Source organism: Lissotriton helveticus, chromosome 8 (assembly GCF_964261635.1).
Source record: "Lissotriton helveticus chromosome 8, aLisHel1.1, whole genome shotgun sequence".
Classification (NCBI taxonomy): Eukaryota; Metazoa; Chordata; class Amphibia; order Caudata; family Salamandridae; genus Lissotriton; species Lissotriton helveticus.
In genome coordinates, this window is record NC_136069.1 from 143,218,863 (window position 1) to 143,240,051 (window position 21,189).

General features: G+C 44.5%; 1 protein-coding gene across 20 annotated transcripts in view; it reads left to right on the forward strand.

Moving 5' to 3' along the window:
• ZBTB20 (zinc finger and BTB domain containing 20) overlaps positions 1-21,189 on the forward strand; it is a 2,277,743-nt gene that overhangs the window by 2,147,788 nt on the left and 108,766 nt on the right. For all 20 annotated transcript variants that reach the window (XM_078656729.1, XM_078656731.1, XM_078656734.1 and 17 more), the window contains one exon: positions 3,545-3,721. The gene's annotated coding sequence lies outside the window, so the exon portion shown is untranslated. The remainder of the gene's footprint in view (positions 1-3,544; positions 3,722-21,189) is intronic.

Below are 21,189 nucleotides of genomic sequence, written 5' to 3' on the forward strand. Positions count from 1 at the left end.
TTGTATATTTTTTTCGATATGTTGAACATCGATATTTTTAACATTGATATTCTATCAGTGAACCAAATTCATTATTGCACATTGTGGGGTCGATTCCGATCCGGTAAAAAGCGCTCCGATTCGTCGTACGGAGCGTTTTTTCCCCGTACGAATCGTACCTGTAAACGTCCCGTACGTACGACGAAGTACGATTCATACCAGGAGCCGTACTCCATACGAGTCGTACAAGACACCGTACGACTCTAATCTCCGTACGATTCTCCCTCGGAACCCGCTGTACGCGACATCTGTATGGTTCGCGGCTGGTTTTTACGACCCAGCAAGTACGATACGTGTCGGGTGCGGTTTTTACGACCCAGCAAGTACGATACGTCTCGGTAACGCACCGTACGACCCTTTTTCTACGGGAGCTGAAAACAGCCGTAAAAGCAGAGTTCGCGCCGAAACAGGTACATTGATATTCTATCAGTGAACCAAATTCATTATTGCACATTGTGGGGTCGATTCCGATCCGGTAAAAAGCGCTCCGATTCGTCGTACGGAGCGTTTTTTCCCCGTACGAATCGTACCTGTAAACGTCCCGTACGTACGACGAAGTACGATTCATACCAGGAGCCGTACTCCATACGAGTCGTACAAGACACCGTACGACTCTAATCTCCGTACGATTCTCCCTCGGAACCCGCTGTACGCGACATCTGTACGGTTCGCGGCTGGTTTTTACGACCCAGCAAGTACGATACGTGTCGGGTGCGGTTTTTACGACCCAGCAAGTACGATACGTCTCGGTAACGCACCGTACGACCCTTTTTCTACGGGAGCTGAATACAGCCGTAAAAGCAGAGTTCGCGCCGAAACAGGTACGGAACGGTCTCCCCCCCCCCCCCCCCGGGTACGGTGCGTACCCCCCATGATTGCAGGGGTACCCCTGCGATCATGGGGTGTACGAGTCATACCCCCATTGTACGATCGGTGTACGAGCCGTACCCGCATTGTACGATTGTGTACGAGCCGTACCCCCATTGTACGATCGGTGTACGAGCCGTACCCCCATTGTACGATCGGTGTATGAGCCCGTACCCCCATTGTACGATCGGTGTACGAGCCGTACCCCATGTACAATCGGTGTACGAGCCGTACCCCATGTACGATCAGCGTACGAGCCGTACCCCCATTGTACGATCGGTGTATGAGCCGTACCCCATGTACGATCGGTGTACGAGCCGAGCCCCCATTGTACGATCGGTGTACGAGCCGTACCCCCATTGTACGATCGGTGTACGAGCCGTACCCCCATTGTAGATGGGTGTACGGCTCGTACACCGATCGTACATGGGGGTACGGCTCGTACACCGATCGTACAATGGGGGTACGGCTCGTACGCTGATCGTACATGGGGTACGGCTCGTACACCGATCGTACAATGGGGGTATGGCTCGTACACTGATCGTACAAGGGGTACGGCTCGTACACCGATCGTACAATGGGGGTACGGCTCATACAACCCCATGATCGCAGGGGTACGGTGCGTACACCTGCGATTATGGGGGGTACGGACCGTACGGTGTGTTGTTGTTTCGAGTCCTTGTTAGTGAAACGCTACGAGAGGTTGATGTTTCTAAGCTAGGCGGTGTGGGATGTTGAATGTACATTTTACAAATGCATCTATGAAATCTCGGTTTAGATCCATTATTTGTAAGTAAGGTAGATGGTAAATGCGCGGACGAGGGACTGCTATGTTGTAAACACTGAATTTATAAATGTAATTGTGAATAATGTGGACGGAATGTCATTTGTTAATGTACAGTGGAAGATGAATGAGGTAGGTAAGTTTAGAGAAACATTTGATGCTCATATGTTTGTGTGGCTTTATTGGAGTAACTTTGGGGATGAAAAATGAAAGGATAGTGTAAGGTATGTGGTGTGTACCTTAGTTCACTGGAGCAGTGGATGTGGCCTTTACCCTTTCAGACCCAAAAAGGGTTAAAGAGGAGTCCTCATGAGCAGTCAGTCTTTGCATTATTTGGCCATTAACAAAGGACGGATGGTTTGGAATGACCTGCGAGATTGGCAGTTGAAGGCGGTAGCAAATGTCCTTAATCTGAGTTCAACCAATGTTACACCCGCTTGTCAGTATGTGGCCTACAGAACTGCTTTTCACATTGTATGCCAGGATCTTGGATAATGACCTTCAATGACCATATTTGTTTTTGGGTGTAAATGTTGTTTGGTAGACATCTCAAAGGTGTTGGGTATCCCTCCAGTGCCGTTGGTGGGATATCTTTTTTGTTGCCTTTGTCATGACTAGTTTTGGCACCTTTGCACAATTTTGAACATACTGGTGCCTGTATATGCATTGCATGTGGTCTTTCACAACCCATGATGCATTGTCATCCTGTTCTTGCTGCATGGAGGCCAGAATCAAGGGGCATATCTTTCTGACATTTGTGTAAGTATAATACTATTTCCTTTACCTGTTTGCATACTTGTACAGCTGCATTTAAGCATTATTGGAATACAGCTCTTCTGTTGAGTTTCAGAGCGTGTCAGCATGACCCACTCTTGCTCACTCTTCAGTTTCACAAGTGTGTAGACGTGCAAGACAATCTGGGAATGTCCTGTCTGTGCATCTCTTAGAGAATCAGAAATACCCTGTCCACTTCCTGACCTTTATTTGTTCAACCAATGTTACACCCGCTTGTCAGTATGTGGCCTACATAACTGCTTTGCACATTGTATGCCAGGATCTTGGATAATGACCTTCAATGACCATATTTGTTTTTGGGTGTAAATGTTGTTTGGTAGACATCTCAAAGGCATTGGGTATCCCTCCAATGCCGTTGGTGGGATATCTTTTTTGTTGCCCTTGTCATGACTAGTTTTGGCACCTTTGCACAACTTTGAACATATTTGAGCCTGTATATGCATTTCATGTGGCCTTTCACAACCCATGAAGCATTGTCATTCTGTTCCTGCTGCATGGAGGCCAGAATCAAGGGGCATATCTTTTTGACCTTTTGTGTAAGTATAATAATATTTCCTTTACCTGTTTGCATACTTGTACAGCTGCATTTAAGCTTTATTGGAATACAGCTCTTCTGTTGAGTTTCAGAGAGTGTCAGCATGACCCTCTCTTGCTCTCACTCTTCAGTTTCAATAGACGTGCAAGGGAATCTGGGAATGTTCTGTTTTGTGCATCTCTTAGAGAATCAGAAATACCCTGTCCACTTCCTGACCTTTTTTGTTCAAATGCACAAGTGAGAAAATTCTGCATTTGCGCATGCTTAGCTCATGGTGTGCATGTAATGCTTGCTTTTTCTAGTACTTCAAAATGCACACTTGCTCAAGTGCAATTTGTGCATCTGTGATTTATGGTTTGAAACTCTGCCTGTTGGTAATTGTTAACCCAAGTATATTTAAAAAACACATGATTTCAAATGCATAATATGTTATGTTTAATGGATTGGTGCAAACATATTCAATAAATACAATCTTTCTAAAATACTGTCAAGTCAGACAAGAAAGTATTTTCTTTCTTTTTCAGATATAATCTCAACGCAGTTGAACATTGACGTATCTGGGGAGAATGATATTACTCAGCTGGAAATTCACAGTGCCAACCCGGGCCATTGCAAGCAGAAACTTGTAACTAGTCCATTTCAGAGCTTAGTCTCATCAGCCCAAGATATCGACACGTACAAAGAGACAGTGTCATCTGATTGTAAGTACACAAGCCCTCTCATCCTTAGAACATGTTTCTTAAAGGGTATCAGCAGGATACACTCAATTGTGACTTTTCGGACTATTGGTGACTGCTTTCTTTCCATTTATTTAATCAAATATTGAGAAAAATAAAGTTGTATGATCTGTCAATGCTGTAGAAAGCATGCCTAACTGTTCAGGTGTCAATCAATCAATAAAAAATACTTTATTTGGCTCTGTTTGAGACGTAAACATTTGCGCAAAATCCAATGCATTTACATATAAAATCATAAATGAGAGACAAAGATGGCACCTGAATCTACCTCTAATTGAAGTAAAATCAGCCCCCCCCCATGACTTACCAACTTCAAGCCGGCATCCTTCTGTCTCTTTGCTCCTTTGAAACGCTGGTTGCGGTGTTTGTTTCTGCCGCCCGGGAGACTTGTAGAATGCTTCGCTCTGCAGCCATTGCAGTCTGGTGGGGAGGGGCAGGAGCCAGTGTTCCCGCAAGGCCTAGGTGGCTAACGGCCTGGAGCCACACCAACATTTTGGTGGAGACAAAGATGCCACCCAAACCCAGCTGTGCTGCACGCTTGAAGGTCCAGGAAGGGCAGGCAGGCATGGAGCTAAACGCTAGCACCCAGGGACTTTGCCCTAAGGAAACAAAGACTGGGGCAGCCTTAACTCAATCCCTAGGACATCACAGAAGGGGAGACAGGCACCAGACGGGGCTAAGAAAGGTGAGATGAGTGAGAGCCTCAAACATATCAATCTCACTGAGAGTGACTTGGGGGCAAAGGGAGAAAAAACTGCCCAACTGATCCCAAGGTATGCTCACAGGTATCACCACAGGTGACACTCCAAGGACAGGCAGTAGTGCAGCATAGTATTACAGACTTTTTTTCTTTGACCCCCCAGACTGATGGCAACCCCAAGACAAAAAGGGATATTGAGGGGTGTGCGCTTCCCCCTAGTACAGGTCAGGACTTTTGCAGCAAACAGCAAGAACAAGGCGCCCATGGAAAGACTGCCATGGAAAACCTGGCAAATACCAACGAGCACAGACTCTTTTTGCCATCTGATCCGGCTCAAGAAGCCTCCGTATTAGTAGACGTGTCACCAAAAACAGCTCACTCTCCCCTGGTACAGGAAAAGGCTGAGGGTACGGAAACCCAATTGAACACTAGTTTATTAATTAAGGAGGCAACATGTCTTAAGGGGCTGGAAGACTCTGTTGAGGATGGGGATACATTTTTCTCAGTGACAGATGGCTTTGAAGTTAGCTCCTCTGACGTAGGAGATAGTAGCAGTGCGCAGCTCTCCAGCTCTGGCTTAAGAACCTATCAGAAGGATACTGTAGTACAGAGAAAGAAGCTGCTGAAGAAGCAGAGAAATTCCCACCCAATGGATAAAGATGCAGAAGAGAACTCCAGGGGCAATACAGACCCCATTTTAAAATGGGATTACTCCGCGACCCGGAGTCCTTATCCAGATCTATCGGGGCGGGAGGAGGACGCTGATTGTGGTATGTCGACACAAACCGGAGAGCCCTCCCTGAAGTTGATTTAGGTAGCTATCAAACAATTGCAAGAAGAAACCCGATTGGATGGGAAGAAAAACCAACTAGCAACAAAAAAACTTCAGAGGGCTGTGGGAAAAATGGGCAAAGCTTGCACAGAGATGAATTCGAGACTGACGCTGGTGGAAGAGCGGACTAGCACTCTTGAAGACGGCTTGGTCAGAACTCAAGCACAAACTGAATCTTATGCAACACAGTTCACAGATCTTTAATGAAAGATGGACGATTTTGAGAACAGACAAAGACGAAATAATCTACGGATTCTTGGCATAGAAGAAGGAGTAGAAGGAAATGACATATGGGCCTATGTGTTGAAACTAATGAAGGGAGCCGTTCCAGAGCTCCAACAATGGAATTGGGAGATAGAGCTGCAGTGGGTTCACCGCTTCCCTTTGACCCTGAAAAAATCACAGCAGCCTGGCAGAGAAGGAACAACAATGCCAAGGGCAATACTAATTTACTTTGGGAACTTTTTGCTGAGAGAGGAAGTATATACAGAGGCTCGCCCGAATGCTAGATGGACTTACAAAAATCAGTCCTTCTTTGTAAACCCAGACTATTGCCATGTGACCGTCGAGCGACAATGGAAATTAAGAGAATTGATTCAGACCTGTCAAGCCATAGGAGCACAAGCATACTTGATGAACCCTGAAGATTATTCATAAGAACGCTACAAGAGTCTTTACATCTGAGATCCAAGCTAAAGACTATATTGAAAAACTAAAAGTTAATGGCAAGGATCTATAATTATTGCTCTTAACTTGCTAGATTGAACTAAAGCAGGGAGATGTGTTATCCGACTCTTCAATGTATCTATCATTTTTTTCTATGCTTAACTGTCTTCTTTTCTTCTTTGGGGATAACTTTTTTATGGCAGGAGGGAGCGCATAGGGATGGGAAAAAAAAGGGTCTAAAACTGAGCAATCACATGCCGGAAAAATAGGGGTGGATGGGGTAGAGGGACACATAATAAGTAGGCAGCAAAGGGAGCCGACTCTCAGGCTCCACCACAGAGACTTTTGGTCTGCTTGTCTCACATTACAGGTGGGAGGTGGAGGGGGGGCGGGCCTCAAGGGCAGGGAGGGCAATAGGGAGGCTGGCAACAGCCTACTGGAGGGGGAGTAAAACTAAAATAAACACCTTCAAATAAGGAAGTTTGGGAGGGGTGGCAAGAAACAGAAAAGGGAAAGGATGGATTGAGGGGACAGGCTGGTAAACCATTTGTTTTATGCGTATAGCAACAATTAATATATGTGGGCTGAACAATGCGGCTAAACGCAGGATGGTTAAAGAACAACTCAAAGAACTACATGCTGACATAATCTGTTTACAAGAGACGCACATCGAAGGGACGCCCTAGTTCTTTTAGAACAGCTGGGATTTCATTTGATTACCTATACCACACAAGGGACCAGGACGAGAGGGGTAGTAATCATGGCACGAAAGGGGGGGATTGTGTTTAAATCATGTTTGTCTGGTAGGCTAGGCAGATGGGCAATTGTTGAAGGCCAAGCGCAGGGGTTGAGGTTTACGCTTTGGTCAATTTATGGGTCAACAGAGGATGATCCGGAGATATTTGAATTTCTCAATGTGGAACTGGCTAAATGGCCCCTGCCGGTCATCGTATGTGGGGATCTCAACATAAATGGTATGGGAGCTTTGAGAGATAAATCCAAATAATTATACAGGCCGGAAAAAAGTGCATAAGGCCCTTATTCAAATGATGGAGGATAATGGGCTGGTGGATGCCTGGGAGCTACTAAAGCCACAGGAGGGAGGCAGCACATGCTATTCGGCTCCACACAGACCGGTTGCCCTACTAGACTCCTGTTTAGTCTCGCCTTCTCTCCTTCCCACCTGCACCATCAGAAAATGTCCCCGGGTTATGTCAGACCACAATCCTCTAGTGTTAGGGGTTCAATGCACTGTTGGGGGTGGTACCTGAACGCACTCGGACTTTTGAGCGAGCCCTGCTGCATGATCCAAAATATGTGCTACATATGAGCAAGTGGCTTGGGGAGTTCCTAGAGATCCACAGGGGTTGGGCTGGGTACGGAATTGTCTGGGATGCTTTAAAGGCTGGAATAAGAGGGGAAACTTTGAGCTACTTATTGAACCGGAATAAAAAAATGAGACAAGACATAGGGTCCATGTATAGCAATATATCAGACCCAGAAGAAGAGCTTGCTAGGGCTATTGCCAATGGCTCAAATACAGATGAGATCCTTTAGAAATTGGTGCTAGCAAAGGCTGCAACAGGTGAACACATGGCAGCCAGAGTAGCAGGAAACTACCAAGCCTGGAGGCAATCTTGCTATGAATATAGTGAACAGGTCGGGCATATGTTAGCGGCAAGGACTAGACAGAAAATAACTGCAGGAGATATCTTACAGATTAAAAACTCAAAGGGGGAATTAGTTACAATACCTAGTGAGATACACTCTGTTTTTCAAAATTATTATGGAGTGTTATATAGGGAAGACAGGCATTTTGAGCCCAAGGATATTATAGAATATTTCTCATCATTCACTTTTTAGACACTATCACAAGGAGACTCAAAGATGTTAGAGGACACAGTCACAGACGAAGAAATACAAAAAGCCCTCATGGAATTGCCATCAGGAAAGGCAGCCGGTCCAGACCAAATCCCCTTGGACTTTAATAGGTTTTTCTTTTCACTTTTGGGGGAGGATTTAAGTTCTGTAATGTGCCAGGCACAGAAAGGGGAAGCACCTCCTGAGTCATGGGCGGAGGCTAGCATGATTAGTTTTTTTAAAGAAAGGAAAGCCCTCTGACGAACCAGGCTCGTATAGACCGATCAGTTTAATGAATAGTGACGCAAAAATGTATTATAATTTTTTAGCGAATCGTTTAAGCTCCATGATTGGGAAGGTGATCTTGCCCTGCCAGCACGGGTTTATCCAATGAAGAGGCACACACCGCTGAACATATTCGCAGAGTTGTTACTCTGTTTGATGGTACCTTTGTCACACGAGACCCTATGACGTTTATCTTGCTAGATGCCGAGAAGGCATTCGATAGGGTCTTGTGGGCCACTCTTGAGAATGTGGGGGTTGGAAAGAGGTGTGTTAAAGCAATTCAAACACTTTATAAGAGCCCCAAGATTCATCTGCAGATGATGGGAGGACTGAGCGACCCAATTGATATCACACGGGGGACAAGACAGGGGTGTCCATGCTCTCCCCTCCTATTTGCATTTTATTGATCCCCTGATAAGGAGAATTGAGGCAAATGAGGCAATTCTCCCCATACAGCTGAATGGATTTGACACTAAGATTTTGGGTTACGCAGATGATTTGGCAATAAACACTGCAAATCCGTCTGGGGCCTTGAGGGAGATAGAGCAGGAGGCAGAATGCTTTGGAATGATTTCAGACTACAAGCTCAATAGGGAAAAGACACAAATTGTAGTAAATGGCAGAATTTCTATTCTATCGAGTCTGCTACCTATCTTGGGGTTACCATAACATCAGATTTGAACAAAGTAGTGGAAAACGATCTTGCCCCTGTGATTCAAAAAGCTAAGACAGATTTTGATTGACTCAATAGCTTACATCTCTCGATTGTGGGACGTTGTAACAACATCAAGATGCTGTTTCTGCCTAAAGTCTTGTATTTATTTAGAACGATACTCCTAAAATTTGGGAGTTATTGGTTAAAAGAAATGGACAGATTGATTAATCTCTTTATTTGGGCTCGAGGTAAAACAAGAAGAGCGCTCAGATACATGATCTTAAGCAGGGAAAGTGGGGTCTGGGCAGTCCCGGATCTAAAAATATATTATTGGGCGGCAGTGATCCAATACAGCAGAGTGTTATTGGGGCGAACGTCACTGATCGATGGAGGAATGACACTCGTCAGGACGTACAACAAACTACTGGTTGAAAAAGAGGCCCATAATTGGCTTCTGACATTCACCGAAGCCAGTTACTATAAAAAAAGTCACATTTAAGACTCACGGTGCAGAAGCTGCGGTTTGGACTTTATGTTAGAAAAAAGTTGGGGTTAGGGAGAATTAATAATTATACTGTTCTGTTCTGGAACCCATCCCTCCCGGAAATATTTCAGGATGGTATTATGCGGCGTTGGGACACTCTGGGGGTGAAGAAGATGGGGGACCGTCATGACGCTGATGGAATGATCACATTTGAAAGAGCCTAAACTCTTTATAACCTTGATCGTAGGGAATTTTTTTAATTTCCTCAGATTCGTTCATCTATATTACGGAAAAAGGGGGGAGAGTAAGCTTTTTCTAGAGATCCAGTTATGGACGCGGTTCAAAACTCACACAGGTGCTCTATCACCCAAATTTATAGGGAGCTGACACAATTACAGGGCGACGATTTAGACAAACACTTAGAGAAAGGGCAGCGGAAGCTGAATGTTGAAGGGGAGGAGTTTTTGGGGTCACTGAAGCTTGGCAATACGGTTTTAGGAGTTGCGAGTCTTCAAGCCCAACATTTTAAAACAATTTTTTTCTCTTTATAATGCCACAGCGAAGATTGCTCAATGGGGGGTGGGGGGGCAAAAGATATTCTTTGTCCCCGCTGCCAGGGCGACGACGCAGATTTAGTCCATATGTTCGCCACTTGCCCAGTGCTGGAACCCCTTAAAAGAGCTATATAACAATTTTTGGGGCGAACTCTGCGGATCCAAATAAAACTTACTGCAGAGCTGATCGTTCATGGCGTGACTCGGCAGAATTCAGTCTTAGATCACCATGAATTTATATTTCTTGCAATGGGGGTGGTCTGAATAGGGATTTCTTCTGCCTGGGGGATCCTAATCCCCCCCCCTTATTTCAACAATGGCTTTCAAGACTCTTGGCTATGTACAACTTGTAAAAGGACTGTATGAGAAGAATGGGTGGAAAGCTAGGGAAAAATATTTGGGCCCCTGTTATAGAGTGGAAAATAAGAGAGGAGCTCATTCTCTGCACAATTCAATGAGCTAAATCTGCTTAATTGAATTCATTGTTTGTTTAGTTTTACATGTCCTAATAATGTGTTTATGCCTGTTAATTGCGCTATAATCTTCTTTATTACTCTTTCATTCAAGATCTATCCATTTGGAACTTTCGTAAGTTTTCTTCTATCAATATATTTATGTTAATTTGTATATAAGTGAAGGTGTTTAATAAAAAATATAAATCATAAATGAATGCATTCGTTTTTTAAAATACGCCCATTTGAAAAGAAAAACATAATAAACAGATAATATTTACTGTGTATCCTAAGTGCAGTTAAATTATAATTTAAGACAGCGTATATAGTATCTACATTATCTAAGAATAGTAAATAGGTCAAGGCTATCTTATGGGACCTTTCCTGTACTTATAGTAACGGACGAGGAAATTGCCTTTTCTGGGAGGTATAGAGTTTACAAAATGAAATAAAGTGCTTGGTGCTTTGATGTATAAACCATCACAGGGACGGGGGAAAGTATGGAAAACCACGTGCCTTGAATTGGAAATGCTGCCAGAAAATGTATGGTTTTAAGACAAAACCTGGTCAGCAAAAATGTTTGTCTCTCATTTAGACTTAGCTGCGAATAAAGTGCAAGTTGTACTTGGGGTTAGTGATATAACTCCATCCTCCCAGAAAGAATTTCTCCAAAACAAAACGTCTGGGAATGTTGATGAAAAAACGCTTTCATTCTATTAGGAGAGGCATCTATAAGGGCATCTGAGTTGGCGAAATACTCCTGCGTGCCCATCCATGCGAAGACAAGGTATCTCTAGGAAGTTATCTAAATTCAGGTTTGTTCCAAATTCTTACCCATTTTCTTCTAGAAATCCCAACCCAGCTGTCTCATGACAAAAAGATACAGAGGTACTTTGAGACACTGCCAGCAGTCTCCTTATCAATTTGTTTTCTATTCATTGCAACAGATTACAACTAATATATCCCCGGAAACCTGCACCAAAAGAGACAACAGACAGACTTTTACTTTTAAAAACATAGAGCAATTCTTTGATTGGCTTGTGTCCTAATCTTTTATAACGTCTAAAAACAGTATCAATCGACCTTTGAAATTGCAATGCTCTAACATTAAATAAAAACTTCCAATTAAAATCCACATCAAAAAGCACGACCAGAAACAATAACACATTTTTCCCTATTTTCTTCCCCTCCCAGCAAAAATGTCCTTGTCTTACCTTTGTTTGGGCCACAATTCATTATGAACAATTTGGTAAGATTAGTTTTAAGTCCTAAATCATTCATAAATGAATCAAAGGCATTCAAGCAGGGTTTGCAGGCCATTTGCTGTTCTCACTATAAGAACAGCGTCGTCTGCGTATAGCAGCAAGAAGATTTGACTTGAATTTGCCCTCCGATGTCCTTCCCTGCCTTACACAGATGCTTCCCCAGCCTGTTAATATAAATTAAAAAGAGGAATGGTGCCAGCACGCATCCTTGTCTAACCCCAACACTGGAGGGACATTTTTCTGTTAGGTCACCATTCCTACTATAACAGACTCTTGCTGATGTTTGCTTGTGAAGCCCTGTGAGCAATGTAATGATCGCTTCTTCAATCCCTAGCAGTTCCTCAAGTGCCTATAATTTTAAACGGTCCACCATCAAAGGCACATGTTAAATTCATAAAGGCTAGATGTATACAGCCTTTTTGGGCTTTTGTATAATTTTGAACTATTAAATAGGGATTGACTGTTTTTCCTTTCCTAGACTTGGGCGAAAACCAAATTGGAAGTCTGACAACGCTTGGGTCTCTGACATCAGAGTTCTAGTTTAGCCAGAATAACCCTTCCCAGTATTTTTCCATACTGTCAAGCAGGGTTATAGGTCGGTAACAATGGGGTGTGCTCTTATCCCCCTTTTTAAAAATTGGTACTATAGTGGCTTCCCCATTAGTGGTATGCTTAAAATGTGTGAGGCCAAGATGCGAATGGAGTGAGACGTAGCTTGATGAATCTCCGCTCCATCATGTCCTACTAAAGCTCATAATCCCGTCCCCCGGGGTTGCCGGCTACCGCCAGACATATCACCTGGCAGGGGAGCGCCCGGAGGTGCCTTCGAGTGCAGAGAGGCGATCCCGTGACCTGCGGTCTGGGGCGAGTACGACGAGAATCACTTCTGCCATCTTGGGCGAGGAGCGGCCTGTCGGGGCACTCTGCAAACTTCAGACGCTGTACTGGGGGTGGCGACACCTGGAGCGGAGTGTCCCTAAGGCGCAATGGCACGAGTGGGCGGTCCTTGACCCTCCCACAAGCGGAATCAGAGCCTGTGGACCCCAAGACCTCGGCGGAGCTTCCCCCTGAATTGGGGGTTCTACGCTGGTGGAGAGGTGAGCTGGACTCTGGATCCCAGACGAGGCGGGTGAGAGCGCATGCCTGGGCCTGCTTTACCACGCAGCGGGGAAGCGCTGCAGCCTGCGGGTCTGCCCCCGGTGTGGCATCGGACTGCTGGGCCTACCGCATCCTTAGTCAAAACACCACATCTGCTTATCTGGAGTCGCGCTCTTATAGGCTTTGATTTGAGCTGGTGGCCATCTCTGTATACCAGCCGCTGGGGCTCGACACGCTGGGAGGGAGACCGGGGACTAGCCTGCGGACCGAGAAGCAGCTCCGCTGATGCCCGATGACTTGTTGCGGAGAGAGTCGGCAGTGGGACTTGCTGATGCTCTTTGATTTCTGGCTGCAGCGCTTTGACACCGAGTTCCCTGAGGTGAAACCCATGGAATTGAGCGTAGAAGGCGATTGGTGACCAAACTCTCCTGTGGTCTTGGCTTCTGGGAGGATCCCTCTATCACATAGCCATGCAAACCTAGCATCCCGCATCGGCTCAGATCCGCGTCTGCTGGGCCTGAGTGCCGAGTGCCACTGCGCGTGCCTGCCCCCTGGCTGAGTCAGGTCGTGGGGTCTGGGGGAACAGCGAGGGGAGCTCAGCAGATCATCGGTGAGCTCCACATATGTGCCTGCAGCCGTAGCGGTTCTGGGTGCTCTGCGGGGAGCCTCTTGGGCTGTAGGATCTACCCAAAACTCTCTGTGATCGCCTAGGAGGAGCGAGGAAATCTCTGGGGAACTGTGACACTTTAACACCTCCGGGGAAAGCATGTCTCCCCCTACACCAGTTCTGATCGCTGGTAGCTGATCTAGCGGGGACATTCAATCCCCCCAACACTTCGGAGGCGGTCAGGTGGGATGCCTTTAAGGCAACCATCCGGGGGGCTGTTGCGATTGCCCGGACCCGTGAAGCCCACCTGTTGGAGCCATCCCTCTCAGCTGACATCAAAACTTTGGATGTAAGGACCATCAACGTCCATCTCTCTATAATAAACGGCGATTGGCTGAGCTACGGAGCCAATTACATCTACACCGCACTAATCAGGCAGAGCAGCTTTTACTAGCCTTCAAACAAAAATTCTTTGCAGGGGGGATAAGGTTGGGGTGGGCCTGGAGCAACGACTCCGGGCCCATACCACGAGAGCACATATCCCCATATTTCGAGACCCTGATGGCACGTTGGCCATTTCGGAACCCGACTAGAGTTTAACCCTTTCAAATTTTTATAGTGAACTATATGCGAATGCCCCCTGTTCTTCTGAGGCAATCAGAGACTTTTTTGCCTCCTGCCCTTGGGAACCTATCAGTCCCCACCATATGACATTGATCGAATCACCCATTTCACACGAAGGAACAGCGAAAGCCCTGAAGCAGCTTCCTACGGGTAAGACACCCGGCCCTGACGGCCTTCCGGTAGCCTTTTATCATGCTTTTTATCCGCAGCTTCGGGACCACCTGCTTCAGCTTTTTAACAGTTTTACAGACACCATTGGTCTTACTCCGACTATGTCTGAAGCGGAAATAGTGCTCATCCTGAAGCCGGGAAAGGACCCTACCTTGCCTTCCTCCTATCGACCCATAGCCCTTTTAAATACTGATGCAAAAATTTGTATAAAGATCTTAGCGAACTGCCTAGAGCCTCGCCTCCCAAGTCTTATAGACCCAGATCAAGTGGGATTCATTCAAAAACGGCAAGGGGCTGACAACATTCGTCGGATAGCTCACCTCATTGAAAAGGCCCAGGTAAGGAATATACCGGCTTGCTTGGTGTCTCTCGACGCCGAGAAAGCCTTGGATATGGTGGATTGGTGCTTTCTCAAGGAGGTCCTTCGCAAAGTGGGGATAGGTCCTATAATGACGTCCAGACTGATGGCTTCCTACACGCAACCTTCTACACGCATTTGTCTTAACGGACGACTCACTGCCCCTATCCCAATCCATTGTGGCACTAGGCAGGGGGGCCTGTTGTCCCCTCTTTTATTTGCACTAGTGGTGGAGCCTCTGGCAATTGAGATCTGGCGTGAGCCAGCTATCTCGGGCATTCCTGTGGGAGGCTACGATCATAAAATCTCCCTTTTCGCAGACAGCCTTCTCTTATCACTATCCTCCCCGTCCTCATCTCTTCCAGAGCTTGCTATGCTCTTACGGTCTTTTGAGAGAGTGTCGGGGTTCCGGATCAACTTAGCTAAATCTCATGCCCTCAATATTACTCTCCCGGTCTCGGAGGTTCAGGACTTACAAACTTTGATCACTTTAGAGCGGTCGGACAAGTCGAAACGATACTTGGGACTAGATTTGACCCCCTCGCTCACATCCTGGCCTTCAGCTAATTGGCCTCGATATAGACGAGCTACGCCAATGGCAGGCCTCCCTCTTGCATGGTTAGGACGGATCAACGCTGTTAAAATGTCGCTCCTCCCGAAAATATTATACTTATTTTAAACCCTCCCTATTCCGATACTGGAAAATGACATCCTGTCTCTTCAACAAGACTTTACCAATTTCATTTGGGGAAAGTCCCGTCCACGCATTTCCAATAAAATACTGATGTTGCCCCAGGATCGGGGCGGGCTAGCGTGCCCTAATCTCCTGGACTATTACCGGGCCTGTCATCTTCGCTATCTGTAGGAATGGGTAGTCTGAGAAAGCGAAAAACATTGGTTCCACTTGGACCGGGCGGTATCATGCAGACCTCTATGGGACCTAGCGTGGCTCCCCCAGAGGGCTTGACCCCGAAGCGCATACATAGCCAGTCCCACAAAAACTGTCCTAGAAATTTGGAATAAATTGGCGGTGTTTCGGGGACTGACCTCATTCCCTTTTCCCAATATTCCCGTAGCTCGTAATCCTCTATTTCCTCCTGCGCTCCAAACGCGATCCTTTATTGCATGGACCAACGGTGAGTGTCGCATAATTCAAGACTTATTCCAGGTCAATACATTTCTCTCCTTCGAACAGTGCAAACAAGCAAGCTCTCCCCTGCTCATACACAAGGAGCAACCAGACAGCTTACTGCCTTTGAGTCCCTGATCCGAAAATTTGAGGGCTTGAAGGGCTTAATTTCTCGCACCTACGCTGTATTACAACACTCACAGCGGCCATCACCACATACATATCAAACGCAATAGGGGGGAGGGGGTGGATCTGGGTGAGGAAGTCTCCCCAGCAAGCTGGGATCGGTTATGGCAAGAATTCCCGAACATATATCACAGCACTTCTCAGAGGAAATCTGCATATAAGCTTATGACGTGATGGTGTTGCACCCCAGTTCGTATATAACAGATGGTACCAAAATTTCCCCCAGCCTATTGGAGATACCAGGGCGCTAGGGGAGATTTTATACATATTTGGTGGTCTTGCCCCAGTCTAACGATATTCTGGAAAGAGATGCTTAGCCATATCAAGGACACAGTGGGATTCCCTATTCCTTCCCCTCCAATAGTAACTTTGCTAGGCATTAGACCCTCAACTCTGATTGCCATGACACATTCCGACTGGCGCTTGATACTACAAATATTGGGAGCAGCGAGACAGTCCATAGCCTTATTTTGGAAGAAACCTAATCCCCCCCCATAGCTGTTTTATTTCCTTGCCTATGGCATGTTTTAGCCCTTGAACCACTTTCCGCACACATCAACCACACCGATGCCAAATTTACTCGCACCTGGCAGCCTTTTATTCAATATTTCTCCAAGATGGAACACTCCCGACTGGTTCCCCCTTGTTTACGAGCCCTACAAATATTTGATGACCCCCATGAACCCCTATTCTAGAGGTCGTCTGCCGATATCTCCAGCCTCATCAGATCAGTAGAAAACTCTTCTTCCTCCCCCTCCATGGGACCGCAACTTCCCCACTCCAGGCTGCTCCAGGGGCATCATCCTTCCCCCCCCCTCTTTTTCCTTTCCTGGGGTGTTGTTTCCCCTTTATATTGTTGGAAGTTTCCGATATACTCCTTTATCCTCTCCAGGTTTGATATTAAGAATTCTCAGAGATAAATATGGGTATACCAAATTTGTTATATACATCTGAACATTGATCACTCAGTCTTTTCAATAGTGACAGGCCTATGTGTTTGGTTAAACTTAAGTGCTCCTGCAGTGGGGCCTCTTTAGCAATTTAGCATAGGCAATACAACATATCTCTCTTTCTGTTTTTAGTCCTGTCTCACCTTTAGATTTGGGTTACAGTGTATTGATTATGTTCGACAGAATAACAATGCTGTATATTGCTACCCGTGATGGACTTTGGCTTTAATTTCTTTGCTGTATGCCTCCTACTCATTTGATTTCTTGTGTTTTCATTATATTCTATAAACAGATTTGAAATAAAATGTGTGAGGGGCTGGTCCACCTCATCACAGATGCCACATGAGGCCCAATCATTGGACTCACAAAATTGTATATTAACATTCCTGGCTTAGTTCCTTTACATGATCATGTTGGGCCTTATATACAGCATCCTCCAGCCCATCTATAACCTTGGTTACAGTAGAATCAAATATATTATAGTAAACATGAATCAACAACAAATCAAAAGACTTTTGAAGGATTATTAGCAACAAATGATAATAAGGTGTTAAAGTAAGTTCTTTTATAGTGATGTCCTCTAGTGCTACTGAAATAAAAGTAGCCAGGAACACCTGGAACTGAATAAGTGACATACCCATCAATATGGGGCGTGTCCATAAGCCAGGTCTCTTGGTACAAATTATTGTATGTTCTTCTGCCAACATTATCCAATCTGGGTTTTCTAACTTTGAGTGCAGTCCCACCACATTCCATGAAATAACACTTAGAGCCTTTGCCTGAGTAAATCCAAAATTAGTGACAGATTGAGTAGGTACAGATATTGAGTAAGATTTTTGTGGCTGTCAGTCTAAGTTTTCTAATGATGACAAAACCTCAAATCTGGATGTAGGCAGCTATTTAATTGATATCCTTCAGAGGGCCTAACTACATGGGTCCGTCTTAAGAGACTAAAGGCTAGAGAGTTTTGAATGGTAGAAGAAGCCTAAAGGTTGGGCTCAGATGCCCTCCGAAGAATTAGATATATTATGGAAGCACCAACTAAGCCAGTGTTCATAATATTGATAATTATGTAGCCTCCTTGTGATACTTTTAGAAATGGACCAACCCATGAAACTCTTCTTGTGGTTATAATTTCATTAGACCAAGTACTTGGCCAGCCAGAATTTTTCTTAACCAGAAGGAGACTTTATTTAATAAGGATGTATTTTCAGATTGCCCATGTTTGGGGACATTCTTCAAGACAATTATGTTGAGTGTGCACTGTGCGGGTAAGGGGGAGTATAGGGTTGGGTACCTTTCGCCTCACGTCGGTTAAAGCTACTTCCAGTCTGTCTGTTCCTATTAGCAGTGTCCCATGATTCAGGAGCTGGCTCTTCATCTGTTCTAGTATAAGATGTGTGGAGTGCATAAAGATACTCTATCTGGTCGGGGGACATGCAAACATCTCCCTTCTGCTTCATGTAAATTCTCAAGCAGCAACCACAATTTTTCTCTGTGTGAAGTCCCAAGTAAACCCTAAATTAACTTGTGCTCAACCCTCAGGTAGCTTGGCATTGAGCATTCAAGACTTAACTCAGGGGCAATGAGTAAAGCATTTTGCAAAACTTCAAACAGTAACATAGCGCAAACAAGTCACAAAAGGAGCCCACACCAGAATTAGACAAATGGATTACATTTTCAAAAACAAAACAAGACCAAAACAAAAAAAATCCAATCAGTAAAACCATAGATATAACATTTTAAAGATTTCAGTAAAAATAGCACCAAAGGGCATACTTCATGAACTCTGGATAGCTCGTTGTGCCAGAAGGGGACAAAGTCGCAAATTCAGACTGACCACTATGGAGCATGTGCCGGATACAGGGACCGAGTTAGGCCAGCTGAACCGAGTACCTTAAGTCCTGGTTCACAGAATATTGTGAGGATCCATGACAAAGATGTTTCACACAGTCGAAGTGATGTGTTGGTTCTGAGATGCCGCGAGGCTAAGGTGTGAGGTTCTAATGCATTAACGTTGAAGATCCCTTTAAGATGGGCTTGCGACGCGAAATCTGGAGTTGAGGATGCGTTGCACATTCAGAGCGATGTGTCAGTACTGAGGAGCTGTTATACAGATTCCTAATACCAAAACAGGGGTATGGCTCTGATCAGGAAGGCTGAGCCCTTTAAATTGTATAACAAGAACAAATGCCAGTACTGATTCCTTATTCACAACTATTTAGCAAGAAATGCATAGACCACAAGACAATGCTCATTAGTAGCTTTTTATTCAAATAAACTATTTTTCAATCATAGCAAAATTATTTGCACTTAAAACCAAACCACATGTAATGAAATTGAGTGTGGACGTCGGGACTAGTGAAAAAATCAAACAGGCATTCATACAATCTCACATACTCACTCTATTCATCACACAACCAGGGAAAGTCAATTGCCCTCTTGAGAAGCACCTGGAATGCCAAAACCTACTATTTACACCATTAATTTCTCATATATACACCATATACAAAAATATTTTTCAAACTATACAACCAATCTCAAATAGTCACAATATTTAGGTGTAACTCCACAGAATTGATTTTAGCGGGAGAACTAATTGGCAGAACCAATGGTCCACTCGCAGACAACATTACAAAAATTAGCAGTGTACCCCATTTTCAATCTATCTGAAAGAGTGCTGACTGATGCAGAGGAAAGTATCCTCATTAAAGGGCTCTCATTTGTTCCATCAAAGAGGACTGATTTAGTTAAAATGAAAACTGAATTTTTTGAATTCTGTCGGAAACTCAGGTTGAGATTGTTTTTTCTGGATAATGGAACAAACACATCATTGGAAGTCACGGGACTATGGAAAAAGTTGACTTTTTGTCCACCTGGGAATAAAGTACCAAAAGAGGTTGTCCTGTTTGAAAAAACGGTTCTATCAGCAATATCGGAAATGGAGAAAGCTAAAAATTAGTGAAACATAACATCTTAAAAGAACAAAGAGAAGCTTTGGTCACATTAAAAAATGATTCTTCAGTGACAATCAAGCAGGCAGACAAAGGGGGCTCAATTGTAGTGTGGGGAACAACTGAATACACGACAGAGGTCCTAAAACAATTGAGTTATCCTGCCTGCTACAAAAAGATTCCTAAAGACCCTACTTTGGATCTTCAAAATCAATTATTTGCAATCTTAAAGGAAGGATTTGACCAAGGGTTTCTGGGTCCCGAGGAATATAATTTTCTACAAAATAAACATCCACGGGTTCCAGTATTCTATATACTGCCAAAGATTCATAAAAATGAAAAAAATCCTCCAGGGAGACCGATCGTCTCCGGTTGTGAATCTTTGGTAGAACCCATTTCTAAATATGTGGATTATTTTTTAAAAGATTTCATGGCTGAAGGTATTTCCTATCTTCAGGATACTACGGATTTTATTAACAAGCTGGTGGAAGTGAGGTTTGATAAAGAGAAAGATCTAATGGTGACATTGGACATCACCCCGCTTTACACTCAAATTCCTCAGGCAGTGGCAGTGCTCACCTATTATTTGGAAAAAAGAGCAAGACCTGTTCAGGTGCCGACTCAATTCATAGTCGATTTGGCCTCTTTTGCCCTCAAGAAAAACTATTTTACATTTGGGTATGACTTCTTCTTTCAAGTAAAGGGGGTGGGGATGGGGTGTCCTTTTGCCCCTGAGCAGGCAGTACTTTTTATGTCAAATGTATGAGGACACATTCATTCACAATAACAACCCATTCTCACACGACATTTTTATGGTCTGGACAGGAGGAGAGGAAATACTAATGCTTTTTTACGACTTGCTCAATGGAAGAACGGCAGATATAAAATTCAGTATTCTACATTCAGCTAAGAAGATATCATTTTTGGATGTAGAAGTATATCCTGCTGAAGGGGGTTTGGTGACAACTTTATATATTAAGTCCACTGACAGGAATAAAGCCCTGTTATTTTCCAGTAATCATCCAAGAAGTCTACGCAAAAACTTGCCATGTGGCCAGTTTTTAAGAATTCGTAGGAATTGTTTTTATACTGATGATTATAATTTGCATGCAAGAAATTTGGCGGAAAAACTGCGGGAAAGAGGATACCCGAGGAAATTAGTCAAAAATGTGTTGAAGCGTGCACGATGGACTCCAAGGGAGTCACTTTTGGAAAGAAAGAACAAACCTCCTCTACAGCGACAAGTTTGTGTGACCACATTCTGTCCTAGTCCGGATAAATGGAAAAAAGTGATTTCTCAAAACTGGCACCTCATTAAGAACTTGGATGTCTATCTATCATCTCCAGCGCTTTTTGCATTCAAGAAAGAAAGCGGTGTATCCAACTATATTGTCAGAGCAGCTATCAAAAAGGACTCAAAACCTTCATTGAGACAACTAATGGGCCTGGCACCCATTGTAGGACAACATAAATGTGGAACGTGTGTGTGCTGTAATCTCACAGTAAAAGGTTCTGTGTTTAAACACCGCAGAATTTTTGGGAAACATGAGACATTTAGTGATTGTAAAACCAAAAACATAATTTATGGAATAACGTGCCCGT